Source organism: Talpa occidentalis, unplaced genomic scaffold, assembly GCF_014898055.3.
Source record: "Talpa occidentalis isolate TD23 unplaced genomic scaffold, MPIMG_talOcc4v2.1 talOcc4.13, whole genome shotgun sequence".
Classification (NCBI taxonomy): Eukaryota; Metazoa; Chordata; class Mammalia; order Eulipotyphla; family Talpidae; genus Talpa; species Talpa occidentalis.
This window is the reverse complement of record NW_023601322.1, coordinates 30,358,801-30,381,734: the sequence shown is the minus strand read 5'-3', so window position 1 is coordinate 30,381,734 and position 22,934 is coordinate 30,358,801. Positions and strand designations below refer to the sequence as shown.

Genomic DNA, 22,934 nt, shown 5'->3' with positions numbered 1-22,934 from the left:
AACATGCCATAATTACTATTTACATTTACCAGAAAAATGACAGATTTTTTTACTTTTGGGCATGAAACTGATAATGCAATTTTCTGATCTTGAGAACTATTCAAAAATCTTCTGAAAGTCAGTTCTAAAACCCAGAAAACCACTCTCCTCATGAAACTTGGTGGGATATCATCTGACTTCTATTATAAATAGCCTGTTTGAAGAGATAGCACTAAGTTAAATTACAAACTGTTTTCCAAGTAATTGATATCCATTACTGGATTGGACAGACTGGAATGATTTTTTATGGTGGCTGGTGCTCTGGTATGCAAAGATAGCATGACTTTTCTGTTGTCAGTGGCTCACAGAAAAATTATAGTTTTAAAAACTTTGTTGAAACACATAAGGAATATTTTAGAGGTTTACACATTTCCCAGAATCTAAAAGAAAAATATTCCAGGAAGCTGTGACAGACAGACCATTTGTGTCTGCAAGAGGACTAAATTGAATCACTTGTGCAGACAGCCTGGAACTTAAGAGCAAGTCAGTTGGAGGCACACTAGAGTAGTACATAATAGATGAATTATAGAATGAACTGGATGAAAGCAAAATTCTAAAACCCATGAATTCCTTAGTTCTTCCTTAAGGTCATAAAAAGGGGAATAATTAAATTCAGCACATACTCAGGGTGATAATTTATTTAAAGGAATCATACTTGCAGTTAACTTTCTAGTACCTGTGGAAGTAACCATTCTTACCGGTACTGACATAGAGTTCTTTTTTTTGAAGATTTATTTATTTATACAAGCACTGGGTACAGTCAGAAGCGCAGGAGGTTGACAGAATTCACCAGAGTCAGAGCGGGGAGCAGAACAGGCAGACTGACAAATACACTGCTGAGGGGAGTAGCAGGCGCAGCAGGAGAGGTCTGCGCACCATGTGGCACCCTCACCAGGGTCTGGGGATCGAACCGTCGCTGCAGAGGCTGCAGGCAGCTTTGTAGCCCAGCACTCAACCACTGTGCCACGGGGGGAGGCCCCAGGATGGGGTTCTTGGTTGCGCCACCCTCAAAGTCAGCATGAATCCTAAGTAACAACGAGCAAAGTAGGAAGCAGTTTAACTACCCTCCTCCCAAGGCAGCAGGATTTCAAATAGTGCAGGTGGATCCACAGCATTCGCTGCTGGCCCTCAAAACCTGGAAAAATATATTGAGAACAGGCTGAACAGCTCAGGCAGAGCTGCCATACCTCTGAGGCATTTCCTTTCCCACTGCCTTTCTTCTTCCATTCTGCCACCTCTCAACCTCTCACTCCACTTCCTCTCACTTTCTTTCTTTTCTCCAGCTTCAATTCTTCCTTTTGCAACACCTGCCTATTCCTGGAGTTTATCAATAACCCAAGTACATTATTCTGAATATGATTTGTCGTGCTTGAGGGAGTGCTCAGATTTTGGTCCAGAAGTTTTAGAAAAGCATTATCATGTCAGATCAGATATTCTTCTTTGTCCTTCAGACCTTTGTCCTTCAGATTTGAATAGGGAAGCCTATTCAGTGTCATTGTTCCATGGTAGGCAACTCCCTATTCAGAGCAGCTTACTCCTCTGACATGCAGAAATGGAACTGGATATAAATATTCTTCCACCTTTTTATTGATCCATAAAGAGTCAATAGGTTTTAGTGGTAGTCAAAGAGAATGACATAATAATTCCTATGGAATTGTATTTGGATTTAATGAAAACAAAAAAGCAACAGATTCTATAAGCAAGGAAGTTCCAAGAATTGTAAGCTATGTATCTCATTCTCATTCATGCACTGATCCTTCCAGGAATAAGGTTAATACTCTGTCCAACCATAAAGTTGAAGTCACACTCAGATCTCCTTCAGTGTAGCCCAGAGCTCTTTCCTGAATGGTCTTTTGTGTGGTAGGATTAGAATGGCTGGTATATCTTACAACTCAGCATTTCTCTGGAACACTGAGACATGCTCTTTAACAGAATGTTTGCTAGTGGAGTGGTTGGTGATATATGATTAAAAAAAATATATGACCATATATTGTTTTGATTAGAAATCAAAGATCCATTTATTTACATGGGTTTTTGCTGTTAGGGTCATAAGAGATTAGCAAAATTTTGCAAAATGTTGTTTCACACAAAAGAAGTAGGAGACTTAAAGAATAATAGCTGTGATTTAGTGACTTGTCTTTTGTCTTCTTGTGCATGTTTTCCTTATACTGTTTGGGCTATGATTGATTGGCTAAAACAAAACAGAATGACTATGAAACACTACCAGTTACAGTGTCATGGTTAGGAGCAGGGATGCTAGGCCTAAATTACCTGAGCTCAGATCCTTTGAAAATTTTATCTGAGAAAATGGGGAGTGTAATGGTACCTATCTCATATGGTTCTGGTGAGCATATGCATACTATTAATATATGTAAAATACTGAGAATAGTGCCTGGCAAATATTAGGCATTCTGTAAGTATTAATAATTATTATAAGAATTAACCAAAAAAAGAAAACTGCAACATGCCTACATTTATTTATGTTATCATAGAAATATGTATTCAAATAATAGAAATATGTGAAATTATAGTTTTGTGGAACTGTACTTCATAGAATTGATTCAATTCTCTACAAATAATTTCTGACTATCCTCAGCATAAGAAGTTATCCATTCTACTTACTTAGTATACACAAATAGTATATTTGTCCTTTTAAAAAAATGTTTTCTCAATGAGCAGGAGAAATGATTTCTACTGATATGTTTTTTTTTCCTTCTACTTCTTAAATTTAAAGTTATAATACATCATTTTGTAAGTGTGTTTGGTTTCATCTGCAGAGGGGTGCTGGGATGATCTGTTGGTTCCTCAAATAATGAGCAGACACTTAACTCTCAAAAAGAATTTCATGAAAGACTTGGCTTGCTTTTTCCTATTGTTTTTCTTGGACGTACTATTTTTAAGTATTTAACTATTCCCCCCCCCCCCTCAAACCTTGTCGTTTCTGTAATTCCTATCATGCATGTAAACACAAGAGATAGTGTATACATGGAAATGGTATGTGTGTGTGTGTGTGTGTGTGTGTGCGTGTGTATCTATTTGCATGCTGTACTTGGATCTAGCAGGTAAGTTCTTTCTGCACAGGGAGTTCAACAGTAAAACTGATTGAACACAGAACTCAAAACTTTTTTTTTCAAGCAATTCTTCCCATAAGCCAAGGAGAATTGTCTACTCATCAAGAAATAAACTCTTATCTTCCTTTAGTCCCATACAAAAGGGTATTTTTAGTGGTTACCAGATGCCTCCAACATTTAATAAAGAATAGCATTTTTATAGTAGACATTATAGATATGGACAGGAACCTCTGTGAAACAAGACAATGTCTCATTTTGTTTTTATTCAAGGCCTCATGCTTCTTTCAAAAAAAAAGGTGAAATAATTTGTGTGGCAAAACAAATCTATATTTGGAGTGAAGGCATATTGTTACTAGTTTAATTTCTCCAGTTCTGTGACTTGCACATTTGATCTATCATTTTTTAAAGTTATTTTTATTCTACAGAACAAAAGTAAAAGCCTGGAAAAGTAATTCTGTAGAGTCAAGTGCCTAGTCCAAGGTCAGAGAAAATTATTGGTGAGACAGAGATTAGAATGCCCAATTTTCCATTATTAAACTGTTATTTAGACCACTGAGCTACAATAAATGAGTGCAGATACTGCAGTAAAACAAAATTCCAGGTTTTGCTTGAGCTTTTGTCAAGCTCAACAAAGTCACCAATATGGAGAACTTCTCTGTGAAGTCCTTCTTGAAGTTATTTAGCCCCCTGTTGTCCATTGAAAGTGCTTTTATGCCCAGCCTTCAGCAGAGAATTTGCAAGATATTGTTTTCTCTTTTTGGAACATGCAGAAATGTTAATATACCTACAACTGTGATTGATTATTTAATTATATTTTATTCCTCATTTAATGAGTCAATTTCCATGTTTCTGTCTTTAAAAAAAATCTATTTCTAATATATGGTTGCTGTGAAAACTTGCCCTTGAAACCAGGATTTCCTGGATGATTCTAATATATTGGACAAGTCCTTGAAAGTAGACAATGGACTGAGATTAAGGAACTTCTGCCAAACCTATTAGAATAGATTGTCAGTGTTATTTGAAACTAAAGCAGAGCACTAACTCATAGCTTGGAGTTTGTTTCATTAAAAATTCTAGAATTGCCAATCCAGTAGATAGTACTTAACTCCAAACTGGAAAACTCATTCAGCAAGATGTTGCTACAGAGCAGAACATGGGAGTTACAGTAAAAAGAAAATCCATAAAGATAGTGTCCTATTAGTTTCACTGTCAGGAATCCAAATATATTCATGTATTTTTCTCATTTAAATAAAATTAAATAAATGATGATTTATACTATAGGTAACTGAGAAACTTTAAAATTGAATTTTCTAAAAGAAAACTACTACCCAGAACTAATGCATTGGTGCCATGCTCCATAATGAGATCATTCTTCTGGCATGCAAAGCCTGCTAAGTTGTCTAGAAAATAATGCCTTACCATCATCAGACTGTACTGTACCTCTTAAACAAACCACTAATTCTATAAATGCTTCTGTATTTTAACATGAGCCTATATTTTTCTTAAACAGGTTGAAAAGAGAATATAACTGAAACAGTCTGATCATTAAAAATTTAGGAATATTTTAATTAATTTATTCCCATGACTGATGTATTGGGCAGAATTTATGGTGCCATACCCAGTACATAATCCCAACCATAACCATTTGCTTGCTCCTGTTTTATAGGTTGGAAATCTGCTAGATTACTTTTTCAAATCTCCCTTGTAAGTATGACTGACAATGTGACACAGTTCTAACCATTGAGATAGAGGTGGTTGTCTTCCAATGCTTTCTCTGCTCTCATTGCTTTTATCCTGCTTTGTGCAAGAAACTTAGTAGTTGTAGCATTCATCATATCACCATGAGGATAGATTTAAAGTACTTGAGAGACATTAGTCCCACATATTGGACTTATGCCGATACCCAAGCTATTAACCGCCTACTTCTTGTATCCTTGTTAAATTTTAGAACTCTCTATATATTTGTATAGGCTGATATGCCCTCTTATTTACTCCACTAAATATCATGGTATAATTTCATCATCAGCTGTACTGATTCATAAATATGGCACAATAAAATTTTAATGATAATAAATAAAAGATAAACAGAATATAATGGCAGAATAATAAAATAAAACCAAAGAACATAGAAGTCTATCTAAAAGTTTTATATGTTTTTCTAGAGATTAGACCCAAAAAAATTGATTCAAACTTCCCAGCAAAGGAGTGTATATAATGAATTGTACCATTCACAGTGTTCATAAGAGAAAAACAAACCAGTTGCTTAGCAGAAGACCGACTGTTACTAACTAGGAAATGATAGAGACATTTTCCCTGTAAGTAGTCACAAAGTGGTCATTGTGTATTGTAAAGAACAAAATATTCAACTGTTTTCATGTTTTTTTTTTTCTTGGACAGTCTATTAATATAAGCTGATGTTATCATACCAAATTGCACTTTAACAAAAACAACTTTATAAATCATGGGTATGATGCAATATAAATTCATGATTCTCTGAAAGTCTGGTTTAATCCAGGGACGAAGAAACTGAGTATTTAGAAAATGAAATTTGAGGTCATGATTCTGAATGTCTTTCAGTAATTTCTCTTAACGAAAAATTTTGATAGATATTAAGAATTACTGAGTCACAAAATGTATTTAATAAATGTGATTATAAGGGCTATCCTAGATTCTCTGAATATTCAGATTCTCTGAATGTTCCTTTAATTTATGAAATTATAAGTGAAGGCAAGATCTGTGTAAATACTTGAAGTCTCTCTCTCTCTTTTTAAATTGAGTTAACATTGGCTTACAACACTGTATATGATTTAGAGGTATGGGATCACCCCAATTCAGGTGCTGTTACTACACCACACCCACTACCAAGACACCCATAGTCCCCAGAGTAGTCCATTGTGTTTCCTCCCCAGTTTTCTCTCCTTCCTCTCCCTATCGCTCTAGTAGTTTCACAGTCTGATTTCTCAGGTTTGTTATTGGTTTGGCTTTGTCAAATCCTTTATTTTGTTTCTCTATATTCTGTGTGTGTGTGTGTGTGTACATATATATATATATATGGAGTATAAATATCCCTACAAATTAGTATATATATATATATATATATTTCATTCTTTGGGATGATACTTAGGAGAGGAATTGGTGGTTTATATGGTAGATGCCTCCATACTATTTTCTATAGGGACTGGACCAGTTTACATTCACACCAATAGGGTAAGGTTCTTTTTTCTCCACATCCTCACCAGTATTTGTTGTTTCTGCTCTTTCTGATATGAACCATTCTCGCAAATGTGAGGTGGTATTTCATTGTGGTTTTGACTTGCATTTCCTCGATGATGAATGATGATGAGCATTTTTCATGTGCCTGTTGGCCATCATCTTTGGAGAAGTGTATTTAGTTCTGCCCATTTTTTGATTGGGTTATTTGTTTTCTTTTCATTGAGCTATATGAGTTATTTATAGATCTTGCATATCAGTCCCTTGTCAGATGTCATGTGCAAATATTTTCTCCCATTCCTTATGATCTCTTTTTCTGTTAGTGATAGTTTGCTTTGCAGAAACTTTTGTTTGATGGAGTCATGATTATTTATATTCTCTTTTGTTTTTCATGCTACTGGAGACAAAGACATCACTGAAGTCTATGTCATGGAGTGTTTTGTCTGTTTTCTTCTATGTGTTTTATGGTTTTCAGGTCTTACATTCAAACCTTTTATCCATTTTGATTTAATTTTTGTGTGTAATGTGTGATAGTTGTCTAGTTTCATTCTTTTGCATTTCAGCCTCTTTATCTTTGAGAATTACGAAGTCAGGTGGGTCAAGTGATTAGTCTGAGTGGGAATATGGTATTAAACATGAAGAAAGATACATGAGAAACAGTTTTGCTAGCAATTTCTACACTAGAATATAAGTTACATGTTTCCACTCTGTGCATAATGCTTTATTGGAGGCACCAAGACCTGACACTAGTGAGACAGAGACTGAGGGATATGAAGTGAGAATCCTAGTCTAGTCTCATTAGTTGTCTGTGTGACTTTTAGTCAGAGATTGTTTCCTCACTTTATTTTAGAAACATTCATAACTCTACTGGGACTTCCTATTGCATCAGTGTTTTGAAGGCATGATTAAATAAGCTGTGTTTTCCTTTGGAAGTTTGAATCTGTGCTATAAGTAAATAATAAAAGTAAAATGTATTTTACTTGCCTTTACATTTCCTTTGTATTCATTTGTATACTTCCTTGCTCTTGTTTATTTAGTATCACTCTACTCATGGGGTACATTCTATGTAAATTCTTCAACTATGAAAATACAAACACAAAATGCTTAATAATTAAGACTTTGTAGTCAGAAAATACAAAGTAGTTCAAATACCTGAATTAGTGTCCAATTAGATAAAAATTCTAAGCTATTTCTCACTTTGTATTTCAAGAATTGTTAAAAGGTATCTGAAAAGCCCTGAAGCAAAGAAAAATCATACTTTGTTTCCACATGATCTTTAAGTAACCAAATGGAAGATTTTTTCCCTTCCTGTTAAAAATCCTCTCCCTCAGAATTGAAGAGAACATGAAAATCTTCAGCCAAAAGGTTAAATCCTTTGAATAGAGGACTTTTCAGGGAAGTGCCCAAAGATCAGGAAGAATAAAAATGTCTTCTCAACCGTTTAATTTAATTTAATTCAACAAGCATTTACTGAGCACCTTCTAGGTGTCAGTTATTGTAAAAGCCCCTCTGGGGACTACAAAGATGAATGAGACATGGCACCCGCCTTCTATTAGGGCACAATCCAGTGGAAGAAAATGAGGCACGCATAGGTTACTCTAAAACAGGGCAGACTAGAAGAAGCATTAGCTATAAGTAGAAAGTGATGTGAGAGAGAGGAAAGAAATCAATGCATCTGACGCGGGCATTTTAGCAGGCTTCACTGAGGAGATAGGATCATTTCAGCTGTTCCTTGAAAAATGATAAAGGGGTAGAGGGCCTTCCTGGCTGAGAGAACAAAATGAGCAAGAAATGAGGAGAAGGGGGAAGTGCTGGTGCTGTGGGACTCCTTTGAGGAAGTATAAAAAACAAGTTGACTGGATCTTATACTGTAGGAAGCTGCAGGGGACTAAATTCAGACTGTATTATGGAGAGCTAGCAGACCAGACAGCAAGTGTGGAATTTGAAATTCACCATATACAGCAGAAAGCAATGGAGAGTTTTTTTTAACAATACCTTGAAAGGAAGACTTTGTTTTCATGACTCTCTTGTCAGTCCATGTTCCCCAATGTCATAACCTTTTGTGCATATTAACAAAAATAGTGTGTATTAACACCCTGAGTTAAAATTGCCCACTCATTTATCTGTGCCCTATTGAGTTGTAGGCTCTTTAAGAGCAAGAACTGTCTATTTTTGTCAATAAGACAGTATAATAGGAGAGAAATTACTTTTATATATGTGTGTATGCATATACAGATATATGTGTATATGTGTATGTGTAGTCAGGAAATACATTAAAAATAGAAACCATATAGTTAGGGTTTTGTCATTTTAGGAGGAAAAATATTGATGGTACACAGGATGGGCTGGAAGGTTTGTAGAAATGGGAGCAGTGGACACAGGAAAGAAAGAACTGAAGCTGAATATTGAGGATGCACTTTAGACAAGACATGGAAACTTCTTGAATTTGAGGCCAAAGGAAAAGGGTAAGGTGAAAATTTGTGTTCTCTAGCTTGTATAATGGGGAACTGGCAATGTTGTTGGCTAGGTAAAGAGCAGACTAGAAGAAGCACGTTTCAGAGAGACACATGAGAGACAAAGGATAAACTCTCTTTTGGATATATGAATCCCATCAATGATGGGATAAAGTTGCTATAATACCCAAAGTGTAATCTAAGACAAAAGATATAATGTTATAACAACAAGATAATTGTTTATTTGCTTATAACATATGCCAGTGATTTTCTAAGCACTTTATACATCTATAAACTCATTTAAACATTAAAAAATCCAACACACTGACAATTATAATTACACTCATTTTCTAGATGAGGAAATGGAGGCCAGCAGAGATTATATAATTTGCCCAAATTCATGTAGATCCTAGGTGTTAGAGGTAGCCTTAAATATACAGAGTAACCCAAGGGGTCAGGCTCTTCACCATTGTGTAATATCATCATGCAGGAATGCAGGACAATTTTGTAGGTGAAATAATATACAAAACTTAAGGAGATGAGCAAAATGATAGGATTTTGTTCTTCCAAAATCTGTTTGTCAAAAATAGACTCACTATTTCATTGATCAAAATGTTTGGAGTAGGAGATGATTCTGGCCAAGTGGAATGGCCCCTGAGACTGCCTTCTTCCATACATTAGCAAATAACCTTTCCTATGTCTAGTTAGTAGCTTGTGAATGTTTAACTGGGACCAGAGGACAGCCATCCATACAATTAAGAATGGCTAAAACAACCTTTTTTAAAATTTACTTTTATATATTTTAACTTATTTTTATTTTTTTTAATTTTAATTTTTATATTTCCCATACAATTGCAACCCCGATTTTGACCCCAATCCCTCCCCCCCCCCAAAGAGTGTGTCTGGTTCATAGTTGTTTGTTGATTTTGATTTTTATCTTTCTTATAGTTATTATTTTACCTGGTCCCTTATTTAAGTTCTCTAGATTCCTGCTATGAGTGAGACCATCCGGTATTTTTCTTTTTCTTTCTGGCTTATTTTGCTGAGCACGATCCCTTCCAGCGCCATCCATGTTGCTGCAAATTGCATGTGTTTATCTTTTTTGAATGCTGAGTAATATTCCATTGTGTATATGTACCACATCTTCTTGATCCAGTCATCTATTTTTGGGCATTTGGGTTGTTTCCAAAGTTTAACTATTGTAAATTGTGCTGCTATAAACATAGGGGTGCAAGTGCTCTTTGGAATTGATGTTTCTGTGTCCATTGGGTAAATACCTAGAGTGGAATTGCTGGATCATATGGAAGCTCTATCTTTAGTAGGTTGAAGAATCTCCACACAGCTTTCCATAGTGGTTGGACCAGTTTGCACTCCCACCAGCACTGCAGGAGAGTTCCTTTCTCTCCACATCCTCGCCAACATTTGTTGTTGCTAGTTTTTTTAATATGTGCCATTCTCACTGGTGTGAGATGGTATCTCATGGTAGTTTTGATTTGCATTTCCCTGATTGCAAGTGACATTGAACATTTTTTCATATGCCTGGTGGCCATTTGTATTTCTTCTTCGGAGAAGTTTCTTTTTAGCTCTTCTGCCCACTTTTTGACTGGATTATTTTCTTTGTTTTTGTTGAGTCTCATCAGCTCTTTGTAGATTTTTGTGATCAGTCCTTTATCATTAGTGCTGGGTGCAAAAATTTTCTCCCAGTCTCATTGTTTTGGTTATTGTCTCTTTTGTTGTGCAGAAGCTATTTAATTTGATGTAGTCCCAGGTATTGATCTTTGCCTTCACTATCACTGCTTTGTGTGATGCATCTGTAAAGATGTCTTTGAGGTGCTTGTCATGAAGTGTTTCGCCTATATTTCCTTCTATATATTTTATGGTTTCAGGTCTTATGTCTAGTTCTTTAATCCATTTTTAGTTGGTTTTTGTGCATGGTGTGAGGTAGTGGTCAAGCTTCATTCTTTTGTATATAGTGACCCAGTTTTCCCAGCACCATTTATTGAACAATCTTTCTTTGTGCCAGTGCATATTCTTTGCTCCTTTGTCAAATATTAGTTGACCATAGATCTGTGGGTTTAATTCTGGGTTTTCTATTTGGTTCCATTGGTCCATGTGTCTGTTCTGGTTCCAGTACCATGCAGTTTTGATTATTATGGCTTTGTCATATAGTTTGAAATCTGGGAGAGTGATGCCTCCATTCCCTTCTTTTTTTATTTCAGGAGGGTTTGGCTATTCGGGGTTTTTGGTGCCTCCATATGAATTTCATCAATATTTTTTCTATTTCTTTGAAGAGTGACATTGAAATTTTAATTGGAATAGCATTGAATCTGTAAATTACTTTTGGTAGAATGGCCATTTTGATGATGTTAATTCTTCTGATCCATGAGCAGGGGATGTCTTTCCATTTCCTTGTGTCTACATCTATTTCTTTTAACAGTGTTTCATAGTTTTCTTTGTATAGGTCCTTTACTTCTTTTGTTAGGTTTATTCCCATGTATTTGATTTTTTTGTAAAACAACCTTTTAATATACGTCTCTGCAGGAAGATCTTCAAAGACTTGAGTTGATCTGTTGCAATTTAGTGACTCATTTACTGCACATGTTTTCTGAAAATTCAGTTTTTTTTTCCTCCAGGAAAAAATATACACAGAAATTATAGTGAGAAAGATAGATCTGAAAATGTCTGTGGTATATGCCTAAGCCATACAAGAAACAAAATATTTCTTCAATATGTAATATCTGACTCTTCCTGGATGTTATATTAAAAGATCTTGATTGAGACATTTTATGGTACAGATGAAAATCTAATGACAGCTGTCCTAAAAATAAGCCAGAGCTTTAAATTTTCTATGTCCCTTTAATTTGATGAGATATTTTTATTTGGATTCTGCAGGAGCAGTTTAAAGGGCTTTTGAGAAGTGAATGAATTTTAAAGAGAAAGACAATATGCTTGGTTTTCAGTCTTCTAAGACCTTAAGCATTTTGAAACTGAGTTTCCTTAGTTCAAAGCAGAAACAGAGGGACTGAAAAAAATCCTCTATTACAGAACTAGTTAAATAGTGCTTGTAGAAAATATTTTTCTTCTGGAGAAAAGTCTTAAATGGAAGGCATTATTGACTCACAACAATGTATATGTTTTAGGTAAAGATGCAAGGTAGATGGAGGCCACATCAGTTCAATACTTTCAACTTTATAGCCAGAACAATAAAATCTGTTAAATATATTCACACACACACACTGGAGCCTCCCTGATAGTGTAGTGGTTAAGCCCCAGCACTATCAATCTTATCAAGCTATTGCCAGCCACCGCAGCATGAGTTCAATCCCCTGCCAGGGGGTTAAGCCACATGGCTCAGCAGTCCTCTCCTGTCTCACCCACTGCTGCCCTCAGCAGTGTATTTCAGTAGATCTGCCTGTTCTGCTCCCCACTCTGTCTGTGGTGAATCCTCTCACCCCCTGCACCTCTGTCCTATACCCCAGTTCTTGTATGCATAAATAAATAAATCTTTAAAAATTATAAAATATGTATATGTGTGTGCATGTGTGTGTGTGTGTGTGTGTGTGTATTCACACAGAAGTACTGGGGGGAAAATATATCTTATCCATCGTAAGGGTATTTGAATATCAGATGAGGACCAATTCCTTTTCTTTGTCCCATCTCCATTCCCTCCCACTTCTTTGTGAGTATTTGATTGCTCCCTGGGTTGAGTTACAAGTGTTGGCACTAGGGATACAATGATAATCAAATCAGTCATGTAGCGGCCCTCTTCTCTTCTTCCCTCTCTACTGAATTTGTATTCTTGCTGCCATGCTTCCGGAAGTGGAAATTCAGTTATATACAATAAGAGGTGCATTTGATTATATACCCTTCAAATTGTAACCATTTACAAGTAACATGCATTTTGTGTTCGGCATATGGAGAAAACAAAACAACTGGCTTTATTTGTAATCCAAAACATCTAATAGGTGAAGCGATCTACAGCCATACTACCCTGAATGTGCCTGATCTCATCTAATAGGTAAAGTCCCCCAAGATATGTTTTAGTAATTGACTGTCCATAATTAGTAATTAACTATCCCTAAGAGGAAAAGTGAAAATAATAACAATTGACATATCAGTGTTTCGCAAAATAATTTATATATAGGATAGTTATTCACTATCCTGTTAGCTATGTTATTCTGGTATTCCTGAAAAAAAAAATTGATTTACCCATATATTTGAACTCCTAATTCATAACTGAATTTCATACACTGATATTATTTTTAAGATTCTTACAGTTGTATGCCTAGTTTGTATTATCTATTATTTTCCCTAACTCATGCCATTCTCAGCAATGTGGATGGAACTAGAAGGAATTATGCTCAGTGTAATAAGCCAGAAGGAAAAAGAAAAATTTCAGATGGTTTCACTTATAGCAGGAATATAGGGGAGTCAAGTAAGACATCAGTGTAAAAAAAAATAATAACAGTACAAAACACAACAAAGCAAAAACAGACAATTATAAACCAGAGACATACTGCAGGGGAGGAGGAGGGAGAGGGATCAGAGGGAGTAGGGAGGAGCTCAGGGGACTGAGGTGATGGTGCACGGGTGCCTTGGGGAAATGGAATCATGTTTAAGAAATTATCTTTTTCAGTGATTTGGAACAATTTATTTTATATGGGGAAAATTTGTTTCTAGAATCTCTTCTTGAAAACTATCTGGATTTATGAGGTTTAGGTGTAGATTTTTGTCCGGTTTTAGCTTCTGTTGGAATTGCACTATCAAAATTTCCTCTTTGAGCACTGCTTTAATCATATCCCATAAGTCTGAACATGTAATGTTTCCATGATGATTCATCTCAACAGTAAAATTACTTACATTATTTTCAACTGTGTACCTTTGGGGTTCAGATACTTAAAATACAGGAGAAAGCAAAGCCAGTAAATCCCCTGCTCTGCTGGAGTTTACATTCTAGTAGAAGGTGGTGAGACTAAGGAAGTAAATTCACATGTATATAAGACATCAAATAATAGTAAGAACCATGAGGAGAATGGACAGGGAGATGTGATAGGGGCCAGATATATGGTTATTTCAGATCTATGCTCTGAGGAAGGGATAATAAAGCTAGGAACTGAATAAGAAAAAAGAGCCAATCATACAAGGATTTTAGAGAAAAGGACTGCAGATGAAACAACATGGTGGTTTTTTTTTTTTTTAAGATTGATTGATTGATTGATTTAATTATTTATACCAGCACTGGGTACAGTCAGAAGCACGGGAGGGTGAGAGAATTCACCAGAGTCAGAGCGGGGATCAGAGCAGGCAGAAGGACCGAAGTACACTGCTGAGGGGAGCAGCAGGCGGCAGGAGAGGTCTGCGCGCCATGTGGAACCCTCCTTCTCCGGTGACCAGGGAGCAGCCGGGGATCGAACCGGCGCCGCAGAGGCCACGGGCAGCTTCGCAACCCAGCGCTCAACTGTTGCGCCACCGGGGAGGCCCATCATGGTGGTTTTTGATGGTAGTAAAATCAAGGAAGAGAGGAAGACAGGAGTAAGTCTGTTAATTGTATTACTAAGTCTACTCTACCTTTAATTATTACTATGACCATATAATTATGTCCAAATTGAAACATATGTGAGTGGGCAAAGAGGTACTATTAATAACTGCGTAGGATGAATAGTCATAAACTGGAACCATCTGACCAGCTAGTACATAAGGATACTCTCAATTATTTATCTTTCTACTTTTTCTGTCAGTTGTTGAAAGAAGAGTAATAACATCAACCAACCCCATTTATGGGACCTGTTTCTTATTATTTTTTAATGAAATACCTCATTTTCCTACTCTTCTCAATGCTCTTTAATTTTACTTGATTTGATATTTGTATTACCAAAACTGCTCTTTTTATTAGCACTCACCTGTTACTTTTTTCTATCCTTTTGTCTTAACTTCTATTGCTGTTTTGCTGAATGTTGCTCTTTTAAACAGCATAAAGACTTTTAACCAGGCTGAGAATTCAAAGGACTCACTTTTTATTCACATTTATTGATTATAAGCAATTTTAGTTCATTCCTCACATTTTTAAATTTATCAAACTTTCTTGTTCCTTCTTTTTTCCTCTTTCTTAGATTAAAAAAAATCACTATCATTATTCTATTTGCCACTGATGATTCTGGATTGTGTATCCTATTTATAATCCTCTAATAATTATAAATTTACAAAACTTTTTTGTAAAGTTTGTAATCTTTCATCAAAGTTTAGAATTAATATACCTTCCTTTTCTCCTTCCCATAAAAAACTTAGTACACTTTTTTTCCTGCTTTCTCCAATGCCTCTCCATTTACTGTGTACTGAAATACACAGCATGTACTAAAGTCATCTGGAATTATAATTTAGGTGATTGTTAATTTTACTGCAGACTTTACCTCTGTGTATTGTACCATTTCCACTCTCTTAATTTTAATAAATTAATTATATTTGAAGTGCCTAAAATTTCAGTTTAAATGAAGTAAATTTTTGAGTTATAACTTGCTTTGTAGGGAGTGTGATATTATAAACACACTTTTTAGTTTTATTTAACATGTCTTAATTTTTAATAATCATTGGATTTTAGTATATCAGCATTCTCAAATTTTCTTAGATTTCTCCTTTTTGTTAAAAATGCTTTTGAGTGATGTTCATCTTTCATTTTGAGCATTACAAATTTTCTTTCTGTGAATTGTCATCCTTGCTATATTAACAAGAAAGAGTAAGATAGTTAACAGAGAATTAAAAATAGATAATATTGCCTTAAGAATATATCATATATTTGTATTTTATATTAATAGTAATATTAGTATGAAGTAAGAATTTAATCACCTTTCCTGAAGGATTTTAAAAATGAGCATTTCAAAAATTTCAAAGGAGATGATTTTGTCTTAATAGTCATAGGGATTTAAGTAGGTGTATTCGCAATTGCCAAGATGTTATAAGAACTCATAAAACAGAGTTTGACTTCAGGGGAGCTTTCTTTTATTGTCCTTGCATTTATTTCATTTATCCATGTCACTCTACTCTTATAATAGCAGCTGACTGATATAGTGCTGTACCTCAAACCCAACAAAAGCCCCTGTATCCTTTCTCCTTCCCCTCCCATTTCACTTGCTGTTCAACAAAAGAGAACATTTTAGTTCTGATGTATTTCACCACATTTATACAAGCAATAGGGATATTGTCATAACATAGATAAGAGGGAAATTTGATATATGGCCTTTTATTTATTTAATTTAGCAAATGGATAGCATATATTTGTCATCTGTAATTGAAAAAGGAACCCAAATTAGAAAATAGCCATATTTTATTATATGGTAAAAATTAAATTGTTTCCAGGTACAAGCTAAAAATATATACAGAGGATATGTTTATAGTAAAGACTTGGATTTAAGTGAAATTTTTCACTTTTACATTGAGTCAAAAGCAAATTTGAAGAATCTCTACATAGAAGTCCTTATTACTCAAGGATGTTTTTATTTGGTAGTATTTAAAACTGATATCTGTGTCAGTAATGGGCTCTGTTTGGCCAATATTTTCCCTTGTGACAGACTTCATTTGTGCCATTTTGTAGCCTGTTGTGCCAAGGATGAAACCTCATCATTTTCAACATGTATAACCACTGTCAATATAACAGACATTAGAGAGGATTAGCATTTTTTGCTGTGACTTTATGTTGATTAATATAATTAATGAGTAGTACCAGGAAAAGAGAATTTGGTAGAGCTAAGGCTAAATAGCAAACATATTTGATACCTCAGTTGAATGAGGTAAGGGTCAGCTAGAAAATTAAAGTCACTAGCAGCATGAATCCCTGAAAGAATTTTCTAGCATTGCAAACTTATTTCTTGGGATTTTGTGATGTTGAAAAGAGAGAGATAAGAGAATGAGAGAACTAACAGGACTTTATGATTTTTGATTAAAATAGTAAAAGATTTTCATAGTAATTCTCAGTTTCATTAGTAATTCTCATTAGTAATTCTCAGTTTTTTACTAGAAAATAAACAAGAACACACAAGTGGAAAGAATTAGAAGAAAGAGGAAAACTGTTTTTGAAGGAGAGTTTTGGCTGGGATGGAACAGGGAGGGTAGGTGTTTGGGAGGCTTGGGGAAGTAGCTGCTCTCCACATAAAGAATATTAACAATGGAAGCTATTTCATATGGGTTTAAACCAATCAAGATGTAAGTCTATATGTTATTCTTTCCTTAAGAAACTGATAGGAATTGTTCTTAATTATTTTGACTGCCAGACTTTACTTCAATTGAAATCTGCATGTTTGTCTGAACTACATTAAACCTTAGTTATGTGTGGGTTACACCAAGAGATTGCTCCTGACCCACTAGATTTTTTATTTTACTCATGTTTTCTCAGAAATTCAAAGAAAAAGTTGAAGCAGGTGTGTTAGTTGATTTAAGTTAGGAGGCTAACAATGTATGTGCCAGTGAAAGATGTGGGTGGGGTTTCATTAGAAATGCCACTTCTTCCACTCAGAGAATTGATTCTGCTTAGAATTTATTGACTTTATCGTTTGTATAATTTCTTAGAAATCACAGAAAAAGCTTAAACATGTAGAGTTAATCTACAATGTAGATTTAACCTATAATCCTAATTCCAACGATAGACTCAGGTTGGTGTATTTTCTTCTAGGAATTTTTTTAAAGCATTTTTACCTATTTCAGATCATTCTTTAACAATATTTCCATGTCCTAAGTATTTTCACTTACCAGTGTATAATTATATACCATTCTATTAAGTGCATGTATAACTATAAGTTTAGGTTAATATTTGATATTATTTTATATGAATGTAGCATATTCTAGTAATATTTTCTAATGCTCTGTATTCTTCCCATGTTAAGTATTTATACCAACCTTTACAGATTAGAGACTTAGCTACTATTATAGAAACCCCAAATTATACTGGCTTAATGAGATGCTTATGTCTCTTCCTCTTGTAACTGACAACTACTGGTAGCTAAACCATAGCTGTGTCCACATGTGAACTTAAGAAGTTCTTGCTATCTCCCAGCCTGGAGGAGGGAGAAGAGAATTGAGGGAGTACATGCAGTTATTCTTGGGAAAAGATTCAGAATGGCACACATGAGTAGAATTTAGCTGGTCATGCTGTGATTTAGGAAAAGCTCAATTTCTTGCTAAGCACCCATGTGGTCCCATAAATTCTCTTTGTATAAAAGAAGGGAAAAAGGAGATTGAGAGCCAACTATCAGTAACTAGTTGTAACTTTCAAATTGTACTTTCAAATCAGATGGTATGGAAACATCCATAAGTTCAGAAAATAAAAGTCAAATACAAATTGATATAGGGTTATTTTGAATACCCACTTACATCAAATTATAAAATTTCTTTAGGAAAAAAATTTAAAATGGTTTCGTTTTTATGACTTGGTTAGTTACTTAAAACTGGTATTGGTTTTTACCTTAATTATAAGATTATTGTCTTTTACTCTAGATTACCTTCTAATTTGACTCCAGTTTCCTAAGGTTAAACTTGGGAGGAAAAAAGATACTCTTACATGTCCAGTGGAAATTTTGTAAGCTGTAAAGACAATGAAATTTCATTGACTTGTTAATATAGAAAAATTGGAGGCAATCCATATTCACAAGTTCCTTTCTAATAATCTAATGAAAGGTCAGGGATAAGAAGTTCCAGAGACCCCAATCCAGACTGATTACTGCCATCATTATGCTTAAGATTTCATTTCTGTTAACACAGCTTCTGTTGCTTTTGGCAGATGAAAGCAGTCATATTGTTTGCTGTATCAATCTTGACTGATTAACTGGTAGCAACAGTTGAATTATTGTTTACTTGCACATGTCTTTTTCTTTTAGCAAAGAACTTTTAAAGATATAAGCCTCTGACTAAATAGTTTTGAGAATGTCATGTGTGAATTGGAATGTGTTAATATTTAAGTAGAAATTTAAAAAGAAAAAAAATGTTGCATCTACTTTATATCTTATGTCTTCAAAAAGTTTTTCTACAAAAATTACTTTTTGATGGTAAAATTACTGCTACAAGAACCTCTTATCAGCCTAGACACTATATTTTATGAATGTTAAATCAAGAAAGAAATCTGAGAAATTTCTCTGATTTTTGAATGATTATGAAAATCTTGTGTAGTGATACTATTTGCTTAAAACTTAATGAATCACTTTTACTGAAAATAGTGCATGAAATTGAGTATATCCTAAAAATATGAAATGTCTAATTACTATTGCTCTTATCAATTTCTCTTTCTATTATACACATAATCTGACAGATTTAATATAATAAAATCTTTTTTTAATGGCCATAAGAACATATTGACAAAAGGATAGGACAGAGTGTAAGCCATGAGATTCTACATAGCTCCTAATAGTTGAAATTGACATTTGATTCTGAGTTTCCTGTTGACTACAGTGAAAAGGAAAACAATATAATTTATGAGATTTTCATTGTATAAGATGCAGAAAATATACTGAATCCCCACTGGAAGAAAAGATTTTCCTGGAACATATTCTTATGGAAGTCATTGTACACTCCAATACAATGGATGTACTGTGTCCTTATTAATATCCTTACAATGTATGTATTATCAGATTCCATAATGCAATACATAATATTTTTCAGTAAACTTAAGGTTGTGCACCAAACTTATAACTAAATAAAACATTAGTGGAAAGTTAAGTAATATGGCCTAAGGTTACCCCTTCTGAAGATCTCCTTTAATCCTCAGGAAAAATCTAGAACACTTAGACAATACCTAAACTTTACCAAAGAAAAAAGACTTCTTTCAAATCATTTTTATTGATGCAACATTGCATTATAACTTAAGTTTGTGTGCACCTTAAAAATTAACATGTATATATACTATAGTAGGTTCGCCATTACAAGTTCAATTCTATCCTTCACCATATAATATAATTGTCCCTTTCACCCCAAATTACTGGCCTTCCTTCCCATTCCCTCTGGTAACCACTTATTGATCTTATAGTCCAAAAGTTTGATTCTGTTTATTCAGTTCATCTGTTTTTTTTTTTCTCTATATTCCACATATGACTGAAATCATATGGTGTGGTCGTTCTCCATCTGGCTTATTTTACTGAGCACAATGCCCTAGAGGTCCATCCATGTTATTGCAAATAACGGAATTCACCTTCTTTACAGCTACATATTATGCCATTGTGTATATCAACCACATTTTTATTCTTTTGTCAGTCGATGAGCACATAAGTTTTCAGTTCATGACTATTGCAAATAATGCTGCAATAAACATGGGGGGGTGTAATTCTTTGAAATAGTGCCATTGTGATTTTTAAATAAATGCTCAGAAATGAAATAACTTGATCATATGGAATTTCTATAATTTCTATAATTTTTAATTTTTTAAGGAATCTCCATACTGCTTTGGCTGCACCAATTTATGTTCCCAGCAGTAGTGTATAAGGGTTTCCTTCTCTATCCATCTTCTCCACCACTTGTTTTTGTCTTTTGGATAATAGCCACTCATTGGTGTGAAGTGGTATTTCATTGTTTGGATTAGCATTTCCCAATAATAATAATACAGTATTTCCCTTTCCATTGTGCTCTTAATCTCATTGAGTCTTCACTTCCTGATTCTATTACTTTTCTTATTTCAGGCTTTAATTTCTCCCTTTTGTTCATTAATTTTATTTCTGAGCACATTAATTTACTTTTCTGAGTTTTGTTGTATGTTTTTGATTAACTTTTCTGACTTTCATCACTTTGACTTGTCTTTGAGTTGAGTTTTCTACCTCTTTGAGTTTCTTTAACAAATCTAAACTATCTGATAGGGAATTATAATCTTCCATGTTTTTGTGGTTGGATGCTGGAGAGTTTTTCTCTCCTCATGATGGCATAGTCCCTTGAAGTCTTAAGTACCCGTGTGTTATATATTTTGTCTAACTACTTACCACTTAAAATTTGTTTTTTTAAAAACTCAATCAGAGACTGAGAAAACTTCCTTTTCCAGGAGGTGGCATTATGGATTTATTTTGTCTTGTTTTTATTTTATTTTATTGGCTTCTGCTTGCTTCCATAGGAACTAAGGCCCGTAATTCGCTGTTGCTGTGTCATCAAAGTAGGGCATCGGCATGAAGGGTCCAGTAACTCTCACAATCATGTTGGATGAGGGCTGGTTCATGTTTGTGGCACACAGATCTCCCTCCTCTCTCAGAGCCCTCCAGATCAAAGGCTCAGATATCTGTAGGTTGTCAGTGCAATTCACATGGTCAGTACCAGCTCTGAGGAGTGGGGAAGGAGGAAGGCAGTCTAGAATCCCTTTTCTGGGATTTGTCCAGAAATCCCTTTTCTGGGGTTTGTCTTTCTTACTGGAGTTCTGTCCTGTTTGAAGTATCCTGGTTTCTCGAGATGGGCTTAATTTGAACCAATAACATCTCTCTTTATACCATTTCCACTCTCCCCTTTCCAGGACCTCTGGTTCAACTGGTCACTCTAAAGACTGTCCCCCCACCCTAGATCACAGCCTCCAGAAGTTTCTCTCTCCCCACCTTTTGCCCAGTGAAACATTAATCTCTTTCTGTCTCCTCTGGTGCCATGTATATTGGTCTCTTAGATGCAAAGGGTTCTTCAGTTTCACCCCAAGCTGTGAATTTCTCAGCATCCTATATTGCTGGTTAAGTGTTAGTTGTTCCTCTTGGGATTGTAATAAGGACTCTCTCTTATTATCATCTTTGTGACAATGTGGTTCCTTTAATTATGCTTCATAAATATTCTTTCTCCAAACCAGATTTATGATGTGTTGGACAACCAAGAATGTGAGGTTTTATAATGGTCATTGTACATATTTAATATATTAGAACAGGTTCATTGGCTAGATTTCTCCTTGAAGCAGTCTTCATAGGTCTCCTGCAACTAGAATTGACCTGAGTACCTACTAAGCCAACTCAGGAATAGTGGCTAAATTCAATGAAATTAGCATATTTGTGGGTTTAAAAAATAGGTTATTCAGTAAGACAGAATATCCTCCAATGCTGAGAAACAAATGAGACTTTAAAATTATTACAGTTAATATTTTCCTATACTCACAAAACTGACAGAATTTTTATGTGAACGAATCTATTGCTTTCACACTTCAGGAAGGACATGTGCAGAACCCTGTTATAGGAATAGGAGGGGGAAGTTCTTGGCAGGATAATCTGTTTAAAGCTAGGGGGGGTAAAGGACCTTAGGAGGTCACGCAAACCAGTCAGAATAGTGGATTTGATTGGCACTAGAGAGTATGGAAGTGAGATGAGAAGCATTGCAGTCTGACTCCCCATTGAACGTTGGATCTGGATGTCCCTATTAATCTTGAGTCCCTTTACAATAGAAAGGAAAAATCACCATGGAGAAAATGGAGGAAATAGAGGAAAGCATATGCTGTAAACCCAAATTTATATTCCTACCAGGATATCACTCCATAGAAAACAGTTAGACTATTTAAAATGTCTTAGTTATATTTTTGTTATGTTTCCTAATGTGTGATGGACTAGGGACGATTCCTTAATATTTAACAAAAAACAACAAAATGCAATAATTGATTTTTAAATATAGAATATATAACTAAAAAAATAGACCTAACAATTTAATTTCCCAGTAGCATTCAAAACATTATATGACTAGAGAGTGTCTTTATTTGATCCTTTTTGTTTAAACAACCTATGTAACAATGTCAGACATAGAGGTTTAAATATCAGAGCTTCCCACTATCTTCTGCCTAACTCAAGGTTTTCCTGAATTACACCTAATAATATAAAGTTTTAAAGATGGGGGGCCTCCCTGGTGGCCTAGGGTTAAGTCTCAGTGCTATCACCACTGCGACCTCAGTTCTATCCCTGGCCAGGGAGCTAATCCATGTATGGCACAGCAGACCTCTTCTGTCTCACCGCTGCTCCCCTCAGCAGTGTATTTCAGTAGATCTGCCTGTTCTTCACCCCACTCTGTCTTTGGTGAATCCTCTCATCCCTGCACCTCTGGCCTACACCCCCAGCTCTTGTATGCATAAATAATTTTTAAAAATTTAAAAATATGGGCCTCCCCGGTGGCGCAGCGGTTGAGCGCTGGGTTGCGAAGCTGCCTGCAGCCTCTGCAGCGCCGGTTCAATCCCCGGCTGCTCCCCGGCCACCGGAGG

General features: G+C 35.1%; 1 protein-coding gene across 4 annotated transcripts in view; it reads left to right on the top strand.

Moving 5' to 3' along the window:
- DTNA (dystrobrevin alpha) overlaps positions 1 to 22,934 on the top strand; it is a 325,085-nt gene that overhangs the window by 27,574 nt on the left and 274,577 nt on the right. The gene's annotated exons all lie outside the window — the stretch shown is intronic.